The sequence below is a fragment of the Equus quagga genome, chromosome 6, assembly GCF_021613505.1.
Source record: "Equus quagga isolate Etosha38 chromosome 6, UCLA_HA_Equagga_1.0, whole genome shotgun sequence".
Taxonomy (NCBI): Eukaryota; Metazoa; Chordata; class Mammalia; order Perissodactyla; family Equidae; genus Equus; species Equus quagga.
The window spans coordinates 55,493,212-55,507,877 of record NC_060272.1 but is presented as its reverse complement, the minus strand read 5'-3'; the positions used below and the strand labels follow the sequence as shown (position 1 = coordinate 55,507,877).

At 39.7% G+C, this 14,666-nt stretch overlaps 1 protein-coding gene across 10 annotated transcripts in view; it reads left to right on the top strand.

Moving 5' to 3' along the window:
* The window catches only part of ENOX1 (ecto-NOX disulfide-thiol exchanger 1), a 535,380-nt gene that overhangs the window by 318,490 nt on the left and 202,224 nt on the right, over nucleotides 1-14,666 (top strand). The window contains exon 1 of one of the 10 annotated variants that reach the window (XM_046663947.1): nucleotides 1,158-1,232. The exons of the other annotated variants lie outside the window; for them this stretch is intronic. The gene's annotated coding sequence lies outside the window, so the exon portion shown is untranslated. Of the gene's footprint in view, nucleotides 1-1,157; nucleotides 1,233-14,666 lie in introns of those variants that run through there. 10 annotated transcript variants of the gene reach the window in all.

The following is a 14,666-nucleotide window of genomic DNA, read 5'->3' as shown; positions in this document are numbered from 1 at the left end:
TCAGTATATTATACTCTTGATTTGCAAGAAGAACTGAGGGCTGATGTGAATGCTTATGCAGATCCAGAGTATGGAAATGGACACCAGGCACAAATCTCAATGAAATAGTTACAGTCCAAAGAACCAAAGGTGTTGTGTTTGGCACTGAGGTTTTATATGAGTTTTACTTAAATGTTTCCATTTTCCTTTTTTCTAGATTGGGCAGGAGGGAACTGAAAAGGGAGCTGGAGTAGTGTGGGTTTGGGATTATCGCTGTTAGAGTTTCTAATGAGTCTGTCAGTGTCCCTTGCATTCCGAATGCGGAGTTGCCCCTGCCTCTTCTCCTGCCCAGTGGTGGGCACAGCAGAGGTCCTTTAATAATGCATTCGCTGAGATGAAAATAATATTCTTGGCTCCGGCACTATGCATTTAACACATTGTCAGCAAATGCCACATGGAAAACCCAGTGCTTTTAGACTGAGGTTCTGCCGTGCATAAATAAAACACTTGAGTGTTGACCTTTTTCGGTAAACAATACTAGAAATGTTGAGTACCTTTAAAATTCAAACGCAGCTTTTAAAATGTGTTCTCATTTTCATGGACAGCTGAGATCTGCCTGCACTAATACACAGCTAATCTGAGGTCTGTGAAGAGCTCAGGAATCATTCAGACCCGGTTCTTCTTTGCTCATTTTAGCTCCATATGTGGAAGCTCTCGGGCCTGCTCTCTTCGATTCTCTCTCATTTGGGCATTTTGATTTCCCAGGAGATCTTCCTCATGTCTGCGCATTTGTCTTGTGAGCATCCCATCTGGTCCAACATCTATGCCTCCACCCAATTTTAATTAAGTAGTAAAGCTGACCTTTATTTATTAGAATTTTACTTCAAACATGGATATCCCCCCTCCTACCTCCACTTTAAAAAAATGTTTCTTATTGGCTCTGTCTTTGCTCACTCCTAGAAAATATCTAAGGAGAAAAACCCCCACCTCGTTGTGAGATCTCAGCCGACTTTTATTCCTGATCCTTGGGATCAGCACACACGGAGCCCCCCCCCCCGGCTGCCTGGAGACTGCATTTACCCAAAGGTGACCATTACCAGCAGACCTGCAGTACTGCCTTGGGGCAGATCGGTTCTGGGACGGCCCTCCAGGTGGGAGAGCTGCATCTGACCTATTCCACTGGATTAAAAATTAAAATCTGTTTAGAAGCAAGCTGCTCACTTCTAGCCTGGAGCATCTAGTAGTATTCCCAGGTTAATGAGTGTGTTTAAGGGAACTGTGTTTCCTTCCTGCTTGCTTGAGCTCTCCCCCATCTCTTTTTGTTTTACTTTTCTTGTGCTTCTGCTTTTCTGTTTGGACAGTGGAAATAACCATCATAATTCTAATAATCTGAGCTGCGATACTAATTTAGAAAGACATAATAACCTTTGTAAGAAATGACATGTGTAAATTTAGCTTAGTGTAAAGTAATTTTCAATCAGTTAACTGGAGTCTCTAGTTAATAGAAAATCCTTTTTTGATTATAATGGTTTCGGGGAAAATTGCAAATAATGTAAAAACAAGTTCGCACCATAGAATTTAGCTAATACCCTGGATGCAATATGGAATCATTCGGACTTCTTACACCTACATTTATACATCCAGTACAATGTATTGACTACTGATCTTCAGAATGGTGATCTGAATACATCAGAAGTATCAAAAATGAATAGAACAGTTCTGCATTCTTTCCTTGTCTTTCATAACTGTGACATCTTGAAGAGTACTGGTTAGTTATTTGTAGAATGTCTTTGATTTGGATTGTCTGATATTCTCTCACAATTAAATTGAGGTTATACAGTTTGGGAAAGAATACCACAGAGGTGATATACCCTTCTCAGTGTCATATCAAAGGACACTTGATGTCAATGTATCTTATTACCCGTTTTAACGTGTTTTTGATAACATCCATTGGAACAATGTTATTTACTCCTTAGTAAGCCAAATTATGTCATTCATCAAAACAAGTATTCTTCTATTATTCTGATGATTGAGGCTTATATTTAGTATTTTAACAAAAATGTGCTTTTATAAATATACATTTTCACCTGGATTAAGATGATACTTCAGTGATTTTTTATTATAATTAACGCTTTTTACAGTATTCCAGTTTTAGGCATACATCTAAGGTAACTCTGATTTTGTTTCTGATCTGTAAAGTAAAGTTGTTAGAATTAGATGAAATGATATCTGTGAAAGTGGTAGCATATGGTAGGTGCTTGGCAAATTTTAGGTAAGGTAGAATTATGATTTTGATAAGTTTTGTGTAAAAAAACTCACATTGAATCTCAGGGCAGTAAAATTTCAGGAATTAGTTAAATATTGTAGTAAGTACTGTCAGCAAATATTTCACTGTTCAAGCATATGGAAGCGTATTGATCACAATTAGTATAGAGATTTTAACATTTCTGGCACTTCAAGTTAGCCACCTGTTTCTACTCCTTTAATCATTCTGCTAATAGGAACTTTGAGTTTCCCATTAGTTCATCCTTTCATTCTTTTACTTGTGTTATACCTAATTGTTAGACCTGATTATTAACATATAAATGATATGAAAGCCCCAGGTTCATCAGACTTTGAGGCTAAGACTTCTCAGATGTAGATAAGGAACAGGACCAGGGTTTAAATGGTATTTCTCAGGTTGGACACCTGTCCCTTTTTTCACCCTTTTAGATATTTATTCCCTATTTTTAATTCGATTTATTTTATATAAGTAGCCATCTTATAACATCAAAGTTCTTGGAGCCAAAGTGTTTCCTCGAGATAAAAAAATCTAAAAATATCTTGTCTGTAGCTGTATTTATTTTTTTTTTATCATTTCTGAAATCATTTTCTGGGTCTATAACACACTCACGGACAGACCTGTAGGCATACTGAAAGTGATGCAATGTGGCCTGAAAATTTTCACAAGAAAAATCTGGCTCATTACTCATTTGTTCATTAAACACCTGTGTTTTGCTAGGTTGGTGCTAGATACACAATAGAGAGCAAAAGAAAGAGAATGCCTGCCTGCATGGCACTTCAGTCTAGTAGGAGAGACAGACATTGGGGAAAAAGGAAATGGAGAAAAATATGTATTTACAGATACACAAAGTATTATGACGTTAAGGAACAGGGTGCTGTGAGAGAGGATGGCCATTAATAACGTAAGAGATGTAAGATAAGATTCATTGAGTCAGACCAGTGATTACTCAGCCAGTGCTCTGTCTGCAAGAGCCGAAGCCAAGGATACCGTAACATCACATTCATGAACCCTTAAGGTTGGAAGATCTGAAAGGTCATCCTGCGAACTTTCCAACCCGTACTACATGGTTGAGTATAGAAGGTCAGCTAACTGCTTCTTCAAAACTTCAGGAAGCCTTCTCTCCTTCCCTTCTTTCTTCTAATTAATTAATCAAATATTGGTTTATTGACTGTATACTACAGTGGCTGTCAAATTTTAATGCACATCAGAATGTCCTTTGGAGCTATTTTAAATAATGCCTGGACCTTATATCAGGTCCACTGAAATCAGAATCTCCTGGGGGTGAAACCAGAAACCTGTGAATAGTTTTTGAATATTACCTTCTTGTACCATCACCAACATATTCCAATTGCTCACCAAGTCTTATCTTAATATCTCCAGAAATCTCTCTCAAATCTATTCCCTCTCTCCATCGTCTCGCCTGGTCTCTAATAATTACCTCTAGTAATTCTCCTGGGGGTGGAGACCAGCATATGTACGTGTAAAAACCTCCTCAGGTGACTCCAATGTCCATCAAATGTTGAGAACCTCTGTGTACCAGGCACATAGGCTAGCTCTGTGGCTACTGGGAGAAGCAGATACTTGCTTGGGGACAAACATACTTTTGTATATTATATAAATTCAGTAATGGAAGCATTTGATTGCTCTGCAGAAAGCTCACATTTTCCTCCTTTCCAAACAAAACTAATAATTTAACTGCTCTCGTGCCTTGGAAAGCCCCTATTTTTATCCACCAAGTCCCCTGAGCCAGAAACCTGTGAATAGTTTTTGAATATTACCTTCTTGTGCCATCACCAACATATTCCAATTGCTCACCAAGTCTTAGCTTTCTATCTCCAGAAATATCCCTCAAATCTATTCCCTCTCTCCATCATCTTGCCTGGTCTCTAGTAATTACCTCAGAATTCCCTCAAGCTTCTCTCCCTGGAAGCTTACCCTCCACTTTGCTGTAAGCATTATCATTCTAAATTACAAATTTGATCCTGTCACTCCCAATTTAAAATACTCCATTGCATCCCCATTGCCTTTGGAAATCAACTCCTTAGCACGGCCCCTGCCTATATTTTCAGCATCATTCCCCACCATTTCACCAGTTTCCCCTTAAGCTCCAATCAAGCAAAATACTCACTTTCTATACCATGCCATACGCTTTTCACTTAATTATCGTTGCTCATAATGTTGTTGATGCCTGAAACACCTTTTTATTCGTTTTTTTTTTATAAGATTGGCACTCGAGCTAACATCTGTTGCCAATCTTTCTTCTTCTTCTTCTTCTTCTTCTTCTTCTTTTCTGCAAAGCCCCCCAGTGCATAGTTGTATATTCAGGTTGTGGATCTTTCTGGTTGTGCTATGTAAGACGCTGCCTCAGCATGGCTTGATGAGAGGTGCCGTGTCCACACCCAGGATCCAAACCAGTGAAACCCTGGGCTGCCAAAGCGGAGTGTGCAAACCCAACCACTTGGCCACAGGTCCGGCCCTTTTATTCCTTTTTAATACTAATACCCCTCCAATTTTCACCTTCATCCATCCTTCAAGAAAATCTTAAATGACTTCTACTGACAGAGTTGATTAGTTCTTCCTTTATGTTCTTTATATAAACCTGTGTTTTAATTAATGTATCCATTTATCTACATACATATCTATCTACTGACCTATCTATCTGGGCCTCTTTTCTTTGGAGTGAGGTTTTTTGTTTGGATTCTTTTTTTCAGCCTAGAACTTAAAAGATGTTACATGCAGTAGAGTTAACTAAATATTCACTGAATGAATGGGAAAAAGAATGAATAAACCTGAAACCAATTTGCCATATCCCCTAGCTATTGGTCCTAATTCCATTCTGTAGTGTATTACTTAACTAATCTAGACCAACTTCTGTATCTGCTCTCCTTGTAATATGTGAAGATTACTCTCACCCTGTATCTTTTTTGCCAAGTCACAAAGCTAGTAAAATGTCATTCCCAAACTGACACCAACTCTTTGGAATTCCAGTAGTCTTTATGGGCAGTTTCCAAAGTTGCACTAAATTCTCAAGGTGAAATGACCTAATCCTGATAAATGTGCTACAAACTCAGATTTGCAAGAGAGAAAAGTGAGTAGCATTCAACCTAGGATCATGCCACATTGGATCCAGGAGTGGGTTTTTCACTTGCCTGTTTCTGGCTCTAATGTCTTCCCTCTCCCCGTTCCCGCCACCACCTTGAGCTAAAATTCCGCACTTGTGTTATTTATTATATCCTTCCCACTTTCTGGATTACTTTGCTCACAGAAGGAGACTCACAAATGGGAGTTGAACAGTTCTGTCATCTTTGTTGTTTATTGTTAAAGGCCTTCCCCAAAAGTATTTCTATTTTTCCTTCATCCTCCTCTTCGGATATTTTAAAATATATTCCATATACTACCTTTGGTATTTTTTCAAAGTGTCCGATTTCAGTCCTTCTGGATTGAAGCCTCTCCAGCGTTCTTCTAAGAATTCTTCCTACACTTTTGTGATTGTCTTTACTTTTGCAACATTGTTTCCATTTATTTCTCATTCTTTTAGAATCAGAATCCGTCAGAGAAGTTCTCATAAAGACATAGCGATTTCTGTAGCGGCATCCCCTTTTCATTCACTAGGATTGTGACTATAAAGTTATATAATCAAAATTTTATTTCTCAGAATCTCTTTTATGTTAGAACTGATATGTCTGTGTTCATATCATACTTACCTTTTTGCTGAGCTTTTAAAATGTTTTTCATAAGTCAATGGCGTGGATCTGGTTAAAATTCATGTCCTCTGTCCTCACTGTTACGAACACCAGGCTGGTGTAGTAACTTTCTCTAAGAGTCCGGTCATCTTCATGTTGTTATTGACTCTTTTTTGCAGCTGGTCCGTACGAAGGCTACTATATAGTTCTTCCCAGTCCCCAAAGGTTGTCAGCAGACTCCTGCCATTTCTAACCTGGTTTAATTAAACCATTGTAAATCTGCTCTCCATGACTTTATTTAAAATTCTCTGGAAATAGATGATATTTTGTGTATTTTTTGGTCTCTTGGTTATTGAATTCTGAGGTTAACAGCCTCTTTACAGCATCTTTCTATGCTGTAAAAATGTGCTTTATTTTCATTCTACTAAAAGAATCTCTTTTACGCTTTGAGCAATAAAACCCTAGTTTTAGTATTTAGTATCACAGTAGTTAGTACTTAGTATTTAATATGATGAGTTGGTGAGCAAATGCGTGTTTATATTGTCAAGACTTTCTTAATCTTTTCAGTCTGTCTTTTATAAAAACCTCACTTTAGTTTTCTAGTTGATAAAATAGCATCTCTATGTAGGAAAACATTTTACTTAGGAAGCATGAATTTAAGTCCCTTGACATTTTCCTAAAAGCAACATTTTAGAGAATAAAAATTACTATTGTCAGTATATGGTCTGGAAACCGATACAATCTAAATAACTTCACTTAAATGTAAAGTAGTGAAGAGTCAGCTCTGTCCTTTCAGTGGCTTCCACCACTCCTGATTTCACCCACTGGGGTTTATACCATTCCCTTCTTGAGCAGCCCACCCACTTTCCCTCTCTCTCTTCCTGTTGAGCTCTTTTTTTTTTTTTGAGGAAGATTAGCCCTGAGCTAACTGCTGCCAATCCTCCTCTTTTCGCTGAGGAAGACTGACCCTGAGCTAACATCCATGCCCATCTTCCTTTACCTTATACGTGGGACGCCTATCACAGCATGGCCATGTCCGCACCTGGGATCTGCAGCCCGAAGCTGAACGTGCCCACTTAACCAGTGGGTCACCGGGCTGGCCTCATTGTTGAGCTATTTTTTATCCTTTAACACTTGGCTCCTATGTTTCTTCTTTGTGATGCTTCCCTACCCCTCAGCTGAAAATAACATCTCTTCTCTTTCCTCACGACACATTTCTCCATAAATTTCTTTCTTTAATATTATTGATTGCAACATCTAGTGACTGAGCTCCTAGGTATTATGGAGACACATCATTCTATGAATGGCAATAAAGAGTGGTTAGTAGATGTAATTTTTTTCTTAACCACTGTATTTTTTTTTAACAAAAAAGCATTAGTTGCAAGAGCTTTTAAAATACCCACTGTGTGTAATATTTTATACTTTTTTTAAAAGAGAAAAATATCTAGGTTGTATAAGTGACATTATTTAATGTTTTGAAGCATGTGAGTCACAATTATCCCCACACATTTCAACAGACTCAGGCATCAGTTTTTAAAGGACAGTATTTAACTGAGCCTGATGCTGGTTGCAGTGGTCAGTAGCTGGGCAGAGAGGATGGATGCCAAGAGGATGTCATAGGATGAGCTGGCTTCCCACAGTGTCTTCTCTGCCAAATGTTTGTGGCATCGTCTCTTGGGATTGGGAAGCGGAGGAGACTGTGCATATTATGCTGCTAAATAGAGTGAGTCCAGGTGGTCAACCCATGTTTGATCCAACAGACTCCACTGCCTCCTACCACTTCTCAGTGTTTTCCAACATGCAATGCTACTAAAAGTCCTCAGCTTTAAATTGTTCCAGGTCTTAGGCTCCCTCGCCGGAAGAGCATGGCCCATCAGTTTCCATTAGAATAACCAAGAAGGAAAACAAATGGCGTTTCTTTGTGAGATATCCTCATCATAAATGACCAGACAAATCCTTACTGTGGGTCTGTCTGCTGTGTACAAGGTACTATACTAAAACACTGATCATTCATATTGCTCCTTGCCTTTAAATGTATGGGAAACTAGTTGGAGAGAAAACACAAACCCACAGACGCACAAAGGAAATAACCACAAAAAAATGGAGCATGTTAAATGGCAAAAGGGGCATATAGAACGCTGGTTGTCAAAATGCAGGTGCTCTGCAGTTCAGTGGTAGATACCAGCTTAACAATTTTTGCCATATCTGTACCATCAGAACATTTATTTACTTATTTATTTATTTATACATGATTCAGTAAAGTATCTATTTCGGCCTCCTCTTAAGCAGTAATTATCAGTGAAATCATATGGTTTTCTTCTAATACATTTTTTTCCTGACACATATTAGGTTGAACTATATGAAAGTGTGAATATTTGGCAATTTTTTAACGCACAAAAACATCAAGTTCACATGACTCAAAATCAACATAACTATTAAAAATTAAAATAATGGTTTCATTTCTCACATTAAATCCCCTGACATAACACCCTCAAGGAACTCTAGAGTTTGAGGGAGCAAGCAGTCATAAAGAGTTGATCTCTTAACATTTCACAGAGAGGTGGGCCTTGACATGAGCCTGAAAGGAAGGATGCACAGGGAAGAGAAGGCAGAGCAGTGCACACAGGGGAACAGCCGTGAGCCGTGCTGTGTAGGAGGCCCTATGCACAGCCAGTCAGAAAGGAAAGCTGATGGACCAGCGACAGAGCTCCTGTCTCCTCTGATGTAAATTCTTAATCCTTGCATTTATTGGAAAAGCATGTTTTCAAAGCATATGAGCCCAGTTTTAAGACCTTTCTGAAGTTTGCTGAAAATTATTCTTGTATTATTACTAATACCTTCGGCAGGGTCAGCTATTTCTGTTAGAGATTATGTGACTGTCAAGGGGGTGACTGTGGTTGGAAAGACCCTGTAACGCAAGCACAGGAGGCATGAGTTTGACTGCATGAAGACAGCTGCGTGGAATGGATGACTCTATGGCAGTTTCCCTCTTAGAGAGTTAAGCTTCCCTGGGTATCAAATCCCAGCAAGGACTCTCCTGCCAAAGACAGCAACTGACGGGGTTGAGGCTCCCCCAGTTCATTCTAGAAACTCCCATTGTCATTCTTGTGGTCTTTATATCTTTCTGGCCCAACCCTACTGTGCTGAAGACTCCAGCCTCAGGCTTTCCTCCTTACCAGGTGCAAGTAATGGGTAACCACCCAGCACATTCCTCTGAGCTTACTGTGAGGGTGAATCAAAGGTCAGTTTCCCAGGATCGGTTTCTATGGCTGCCATGCCTATCCGGCCCAGCCTTAGCCCTGCCCGAGGTGCGTTCCAGCAAAGAACATCGAGGCATCTGACCAGTGGGCCACGGAACAGCATGAACTATATTTTCTTGGAATGAAAAGACAACAACTGTGTTCTAATGTGTTGAAAAAACTCACTGAGTGCTTCAAGTCGTGGAATTGTGTCCACATTATTTTCAGAGCTCGCTGTAATTTGGAAAATTATGGATAGGACTTATTTCTTTATATTTAAAGAGAAAACCTTGTATATGTTTTATTGACAGTTTATTGGTATTCGGTATCTAGTGTTAATTATTTCTGTCTGGCAAAAAGAGCAAGGCAGGCCTACTGCCTTGAGTTAATGGTGTCTAGATCTAAAAAAAGCTGGAGGGTCAAAGTAGAAGCCAACAGTAATAACCACAAAAACAATCCATAAATTAATCTCAGAGTCAAGATGAGGGCTAAATTACATATAAATCTTTAAAATGTCACAGTCATTTTATTTCTCGTGAGTCCAGGGAAATCATAACTCCTGATGATGACTATATATCATTTTCCTTGAAGATACAGTGAACTTCATTTGTTTAATTGAATCATTCGACAGATTTGTGTGTTGTGTGTGTGCATTTTAAAATGTAGATTTTGTTAATATTCAGGTATGGTGAAGCCAAGAGATCAGGAGAAGATTGCCATTGAAAAGTCAGTTTGTTACTCACAGTTCCTAAAGGAGAGAGCATGCCATACTATGGGGGGCTGCATGAGGAGGCACCAGGGTCAGTTAGGATACAGAGGGACTGAGGGACAAATATGGGCATTTTTATTTATTTATTGTGGCTTTTTTGAGGGAAAGAATAGGTGAAGCAGGGTAAGCAGCCTTAGGATTGGCTAGTGGAAATAATTTCTCCTGATTTGAGGTACAAGGGCTGTCTCTAGCTGTCTGGAACCTAGCTGTGGAGTGGTTAGGGCAGGGGGAGAGTGGTTTGCCATGTGAGCCGCACAAAGGAGATAATTGAGGGTATAAGCTCTGGACTGGTTGGGAGCATGTTTGAAGACTGTGCTCCCAGGTGAGCAGTTTGCTATCTCCAGGAAGGGGCCAACTCTGGGAGGAGCAGTCTCTCCAGTGTCAGCAGGGCCCCAGCTGTCAAAGCATCAGAAGTACAGAAAATAAAAAACGTGATTAATACAGTATGTATATATATGTGCATATATGTATACATACATGCACACATATTCATAATATTTACTCAATGAATTTGGGGCGGAGGGAGAGAAGATGCATGTCTACCGGGTACCAGACACCGTTTGGCTGATGGCAATTAGCAGGAAAAGCATAAAAAAAATTTTAAAAGTCAACCTGCCCTATGGAAGTCCAACTTATCAAAGAAATAGTTATGCAATAGAACCCCAGAATCTGAGAAATCCTATGGAGAAAAATAAGGCTGATAGAAGGGCAGAAGGTAACTAAAGTTGCTATTTTCGGTAGGTCAGGGAAGGCCTCTCTGCAGAGGGTGATATTTCAGGAGAGAAGGGACCGAGGGCAGAGAGCAGGCTGGTTGTACAGGTGTCTGGAGGAACGACAAGTGCAAAGTCACTGAGAGAGGCTCATGCTTGGCGAGCTCAAGGAAGAGTAACAGGGCCCATGTCCTGGCAGCTCTGGGAGAAGGAGAGCTGTAGGAAATGAGATTACAGAGGTGGCCAGAAGGGAGATTCTGAAGGACCTTGGAGGCCATCCAAGAGCCGTGAGAAGCCATTTGTATATATCTCTATGATACTAAAAACTTAAGCCATATGAAGACAAGAGTTAACCATTGGCTTCAAAGGCAAATTAAGCAGCCGTCACCTCACTCTGTTTTCTTATCTTCAACATTATTAAATTTTTTAATATTCACTTGAGATGGCTTAGTTTGCAAATGGGGAAGCCTAGTTTCTTTCTCCACAAAGTTCTACATTTGGGAATTTTTTTTTATAGTTTCAATCAAATCAAACAAATGAAAACTTCTCCACATAATACAAAAGGACAACTTTAGATCATGACTGTTTGAACATGACTTTCTGTACCATTGGGTTCCTTGGCATATATGTGGCATTTAAATAAAATGAAATACAATTTTAAAAACCGCCACACTTCTGCAAATCTGGGAGAAGAAAAAAGGTCTGTGAGTAATCACCAATTTGCTTGTATTTTCTGTTAAATTGTGGTGTTTTTTTGCACTGGGTATCATTTACTGAATATAAAGTAAAATCCACTCACACTCCACTTACCATAAGAGCGCCTGCAAAGAAAACCTCATTTCAAATCTAATTGTGGACATTGTTTCTTCGTTAAAAATTCATAGGGTTTGTGAATGTGTCGCATAAGGACTGGAGTCTCCATTATTTCCCCACCTCTTTTCCCACTGCCAATTCTGATCAGAATTTTAAAACACCCGAATCTACAAAGGTGTTCTTTGAAGAACAAAAAGAAAAAAAAAAAAAAGAAGGAAGAAAGAAAAGGAATTATGAATATAAATAGAAAGACCTCCTGATCAAATCTGCTGCGGTTTCCCAATTTAGTTTCAGTATGTACGTAAATGGACGGAGCCAGCAATCGTCTGTTAACCTCAATGTCTTGTTCCTGCTGTTAACTTGCCTCAGCAAACTTAAAATGGGTTATTACCTAATAGCTGATCGGTTGTTTTGTTATAGGTGAAGGGAGGAAACTCAAGAGTAGGCTGCTCTCTTAGTTTCTTCTCTGTTCTAGTTCTCACACCCCTCTACCTACGTTAGCAAGACCTAATTCACGTACCACTTATTAATTTTTGCTGCAGTGGACAAGCAATGCAATGCAGTTAAATGCTTTGGTTAGTCTTCACATTGAGCTCCTATTGCTTGTACTTTATATACTTTCATTGATTTGGGTCACAAATATGCAAATACAAGAAAGGTAGTAGAAAGTATAAAATAAGAATATATAACTGCATATAACAAAACTGTGATCACATGGCATGGAGGAAATGCACTTTTCTGGATTTCCTATATACGTTTACAACCATTGTATTACATTTAATGTATTTCAGAAATCACCTTTTCTTATATAAACTTATTTTTGCAGTTTAACTCAGAAAGGCGCTTGCAAATTCAGAAACAATTTGAGCTCCATACAACTCTGATTGGAAGGATACAACTATAATCTCTCTTTTATTCTGCATCACATTTTCAGTATTAATCCACTTTTTCTCTTCCATTTGCTGCCTTTCCTAAAACGGCCTGCTCTTCCTCTTGGTTCCCAAGTGTGTGATCTAACAGCAGATAAGATATCCAAAAGGCCCTGCCATTGTTGGCCATTGTTCTGAATTGCATTTGCTGGATCAAGATGTCAAGATTACACTACAAGCTTTTCCCACTGTTTGATCTACTGGACAACAGGAGTTTACAAACCAAAACAGAGATGCTACTGCCAAACCTCTGCCACACACGGGCTCAGATCACCAAATTGATTATTCTGGTGTCATGTGTACCAACAATGAATTAGATCAAAATATTGGTAGAAAAAACCAGAAAGACCAGAATACGTTCTATTCAAGGGGGAATCGTTGGCGTGAAGGTGCACTCACGAAATTGTCCTTAGTGGAGTTTTTGGTGCTGTTTTGTGATCGAAAGAATTCCTTTATGAGAACCTATCTAAAGGCATCTGGATTTTTACTATCAAAATGTCTGACAGTTTTGCCAGTAATGTTTCATTTCTTTCAGTTCCTCCAGAAGACATTATGCCTTAGTCCCTCAAAGAACTTGGGAGATGAGGAGTGAAGGCATAAAGCAGAAAAGCTCAGGAAACTGGCCCACAGGGGACTTGTGACAGGAGCTCTCCTATGATATGCAAATTGTGCTGCCAAATTGCTGTTCACATTTTCATAGGAGAGGCAGAAAGAGGAACGTCCCCAGATCAGCTCTCAGGGTTTAGGTTTATCTTTACTGAGAATGAAAAAGTAGGTGCCGCGATGGTAATGATTCTGATAAGCTCACAGTGGGACTTTGATTCAAGTGTGCATCACACGATAACATAGACTCCCTGCTTCCAGCACCTCCATTATGTCAGTGATCTCTTGGAATAGGAATCAGAAGTTAGGATTTCTGGTTGACTCAGCTCATGGCTTTACCCAGCTCCGCAGTATCTCCAGTTCCTTCCTTTGTAGCCTTTGTTCATGGTGGCTGGCAGAAAGGAGAAGTGAACTAGGGGCCTGCCTGTGGCTAGCTGCCAGTGTAATGAGATTGTGTTAGAGGCATCCTGTTGGGGAGATGTAAGGGAAATAGAACCGGTAGGGGTTCTGGCACAAAGGGGGTAAGGAAAAGGAATAGTTACCCAACCTTACCTCCCACCCATCCCATTTCTGTGACCCTGACCAGCCTTCCCGTCTCGCCATCCTTATCTCTCACTGTTATATTTCCTTAGGTAGTAGAAGTGTGGTGGGTGTTGGTGTATTGGAGATTGTAGATAGGAGCTATCTACACAGGGATAACCATCCTGGGCAGTCCTTGATGGTGATAGCGCTTATATCAAGCTCTCAGCTCAAACCACAGCTTTATCCTCAGTATATGTATTTGGACAAAGTTAAGCCCAATTTGGGCAAAAGTGTTTGTGAGATTTTCTGATAAAACCTAACCCATTAAAACCTTCAGGCTACAGAGCAACCCCCAGTAGATGTCTTATGCATTTTTTCCCCCTCTCCTTTTCTCTAAACACACAATTAATATGCTTACTTTAAGGAAAATGTGCTTCTTAGTAAAGCATGGGTCTGGAGATCTTTTCCACTGGTGATTTCTGCTGATTTGCTCAGATTCTTTCCCTTGTCTACTTTTATAACTGAAGTAGAGGGGTCAAGATGGCCGGTTGGAGCCTGGGGTGAGGTCCATGCAAAGACACAACAGAGCTTCCAGGTCCTGATCACCGTGGGATCCTCAGCCTGTGGCTCCACCTTGCCAAGGCAGGCTGTCTCCTGTTTCAGTGCTGATCTGGCATTTTCCCTCTAAGCATCTCTGGCTTCATGTTTACTTACTGCTCATGGTAACTTCTTCTGGTTTCAGCCTACTTGTCTTTCTTTTTTCTGAAGGTAGGAGGAATCTTAGTGAGTTTCCTTCTTTACTGCAAGCCTAGCAATACATTAATAAGTACTTATATCCAGAATCTAGTTGTTATTGTTTTCTTATAACAGGAAGGCTCCAAAAAGTATCTGGTTTGCCACATTACAGCAAGCTGGAGTGTGCTCATGCTTTTTAATTTGCAAACTCCTTGAAGACAGGCTATGTGTCCTGCTTTCCAATATATTCCTGATCTCAAGCACAGTGACCTGTGTACAGTAAGTATTTAATAAATATCTCTTGAGAGAATGCTTCCCCAGCAGAATGGAACTAACCTTTTACCCCAGATTCCTCTGTCTTTAGAGCCAATCAAACCACGAGGGACCTCCTACTCCAGCT